We start from the raw sequence: 3661 nt of genomic DNA, 5'->3' as shown, positions 1-3661 counted from the left end.
CTCGAGAACGTCATCCGTGATGCTGTAACCTACACGGAACACGCCAAGAGGAAGACCGTCACTGCTATGGACGTGGTGTACGCTCTGAAGCGCCAGGGTCGTACCCTCTACGGATTCGGCGGATAAGAGCTTGGCTAATCCATCGATTCCACCCACCACCACCTCAAAACGGGACCTAATTAGGTCCCTATACTTTTTTACTGAAGGGCTTAATAGACGATAACATAAATTGTTTTGATATCAGCTAGCACATTGGGTCTTATGAAATCTATTTTTTATCCTCGCATGCTTAAAGGGACTCTGATTGGGGAGGGAGGGGGGGGGGGGAGGGAAGGTTTGTTACGTTATATACTAGCAGAGCAGGATCATTGGTGGGGGGGGGGGGGGGGGGGGGGTGAGGGGGAGAGAGAGAGAGAGAGAGATCTTTCCCAACTCTTCCTTTTTACATGAGTGAGCTACCCGTTTTATTCATTTTATCCTTCTCAGAGCTGTTTTGATAGTATCCAAATGATGGTAAATGAAAAGGGAGGACACGAATATCTACCCAGAATTCAGGACTGGCAATCGATATGCATGTTTGAGTGCGAATCTTTTTCTCTCTCAACTTAGGTATACGTTTATGTCGTACCTAAAAGCGAGAACCACACTATTGGGACAAGTATGCAAGGCCCAATTTTCCTAACAAGCACAGTTAATTTTGTTATTTTCGAACATTTCTTTCCAAATTGGTTTATCCAATTAACAGTATTATATTAAGATCATGAATTGCTGGGTTAGGTTAGGTTAGGTTAGGTTAGGTTAGGTTAGGTTAGGTTAGGTTAGGTTAGCTTAGCTTAGGTTAGGTTAGCTTAGCTTAGCTTGGGTTAGCTTAGGTTAGGTTAGGTTAGCTTAGCTTGGGTTAGCATAGGTTAGGTTAGGTTTGATTACATTTCTATGTTAGATTTAACTCAAATTCAAAACAATTGCAGTCATTCGGCTTGTTAGTCAACTTGCCTCTAATAGGGGCAATTTGTCTAACAAGACTATTTAGTTTTGTGTGCATATATATATATATTATAATATATATATAATATATATATATATATATTATATATATATATATATATATATATATATAGATATATTATAGCTTCAAGACTCCGAACCAATATATGAAGCATCAAGAGGAAGTGCTTGTGTTATGGGCCAATAGGCCTTCTGCAGTTACTTCCATTCTTATGTTTTTATTCCCATTGGTTCGTGTTTTATCTTGTGGTAAATGTCAATCACCTTACCAAAACTTGGTACCATATCACCTCACCCATGTGTAGTATATAATAATATATAATATATATATATATATATATATATATTATATATATATATATATATACTATACTATATATATATATCTATATATATATATATATATATATATATATATATATAATATACAGAGTAAATCTACCCCAAAAGTAATGATTTATTGTCTATACAAAACTAACACTCTTTTTGGAATCATATGAGCCCCTCCACTGAGGGGGGAGGCCTGGATGTTTATTGTCATGTGTATTCATGCTGCTTGCAGTCGTCGTTTATTTTGCCTTTGTTGTTTTCTTGACAGCTTTCTTTGCCTTGGGTGGTTTGGGAGATTTTGAAGCTCTCTTTATTTTGGGCTTTTTGTTCCCAACAACAAGCTGCTGCTGCTGCTTCTTTTTCAAGGCTGTAGGTGGTTTGTTGCTTGTGGCGGCTTTCTTGGGAGTTACCACGGCCTTCTTTGATGCTGTAGATGGTTTCTTGGTTGTGGGTGGCTTTCTTGGGAGTTAGAACGGCGCCTCTTCTCTGCTACGGCCAGCTTGAATGATCCACTAGCTCCACTTCACCTTGGTCTGAACAAGAATGCCGTCAGCCACTGCTTTCTTGAGAAATCTTCGGATGTAAAATGGCGATCTTGGCAGCCTCGACTTTGTTGTTGGCAACAACTGTACTTCTGATTGCTTGTAGAGACGAGCCCTTACGGTCTTTGAGTGCTGCGACGACCGCGGCTAGAACCATTTGACTAGTTTTCGGGTGAGCAACCTGGACGCGAGGTTTCCTGGTGGTGGCCACCACAGCAGCAGCCTTCTTGGTAGGCTTTGCTTCTACCATGATGATGATGAGATAACCAAGGTGATGAGAGACGCTCAGACAGTCACGGGGGAATGATGCTGCCGCCGCTTGAGCCGAACCTATTTATGTGCCGGCACGGTACAGAAGCTGCAACCTGGCAACTCGTCCACCAATCACAACGGTTGGTTTTACGGCTCCGAAACCTGGATCCCATATCTTCTCTAAAATAGAAGCATTTGTTCATGTTCTTTGTAAAAGTATCATAAAGCAGGACAGATGAGACAAATATCATAAAAACTGAAGAGCAGATGAGCACACACATGTATGTATTACAAAAGAAAATCCACAAATTCATTAGAAATTGGCAGGGCAGGCTGAGGAAGTAGGTAGATGTAAAATGTCTGTAAATGGCGAAAGAACATAAACCCAAGACTGAATAAACGATGTTAAATATCCATGCCAAGGAGACAAAAATATGTTAGGATACAATTACCATTAAGACACCACAAGAAGGTCCGTATCCTGCCGTGATGACTAAAAGAGTTGGTTATTAGCCACAATGTGTAGGCAGTCTCATGCCAACGGCCATACCACGTTGAGAACACCGCTTCTCGTCCGATCAGCGAAGTTAAGCAACGTTGGGTTTGGTTAGTACTTGGATGGGTGACCGCCTGGGAACACCAAATGCTGTTGGCAATAATGTTTTTTGTTTTGTTTTGTTTTGTTTCGTTTGTTTTTGTTTGAATGGCTGGCTCCACGGGAAATTCACGGAGTTGTGTGGAATAAGGCCTGGTAAAATGAATTAATATGTATGTCATGTTTAAAACAAACTCGCTTAATATAGTGTGTGAGGCTTTATACAAAAACAAACAACCAAAACAAAACATGTTGTGTATATATATATATATATATATATATATATATATATATATATATATATATATATATATATATATATATATATATATTATATATATATATATATATATATATATATATATATATATAATATATATATATATATATATATATATTATATATATATATATATATATATATATATATATATATATATATATATATATATATAGCTTAATCCGGGTTTGAACTCGCAACTCCAAGAATACGCATCACTTATATACACTTTACCACTGGACCACAGCTGCAGGACACAAGCTTGATGCTGAGGTATCAATTTAATGACGTAAATGCCATTTCCACAAATAAATGATAATTTAAAAGTATTTGTATGTACAAATCTTTTCTGTTTAAAAGGCTACAATATCAGTTACTGATATAATTTGTGTTAATGTTTCTATACCCACAGGAAGGCATGTTTTTGCTTATATGTAAGGGGTACGGAGAAGGAATCCACAGACCATCAGTCCCCTTCCCCCCCCCCCCCCCCCCCCCCCCCCCCTCCCCCCACCTACTACCACCACCACCACCACCACTACTCACCACCAATCACCACCAATCACCACCACCACCACCAATCACCACCAATCACCACACCTAACCGAAAACCCCCTAACACATCAACCCTCCCCCCCAATCAACAGGCGAAATAATA

At 39.0% G+C, this 3661-nt stretch overlaps 1 non-coding gene across 1 annotated transcript; it reads left to right on the top strand.

The window, feature by feature from the left end:
• The first annotated feature begins 2665 nt into the window (after positions 1-2665).
• Positions 2666-2784, top strand: LOC138361701 (5S ribosomal RNA). The gene has a single exon (XR_011227120.1). It is a non-coding gene; the product is annotated as a 5S ribosomal RNA (ribosomal RNA).
• Positions 2785-3661: the final 877 nt, after the last annotated feature.

Source organism: Procambarus clarkii, unplaced genomic scaffold (assembly GCF_040958095.1).
Source record: "Procambarus clarkii isolate CNS0578487 unplaced genomic scaffold, FALCON_Pclarkii_2.0 HiC_scaffold_640, whole genome shotgun sequence".
In the NCBI taxonomy this organism is placed as follows: domain Eukaryota; kingdom Metazoa; phylum Arthropoda; class Malacostraca; order Decapoda; family Cambaridae; genus Procambarus; species Procambarus clarkii.
The sequence above is the reverse complement of the archived record's forward strand: the minus strand, read 5'-3'. Positions and strand labels throughout refer to the sequence as shown.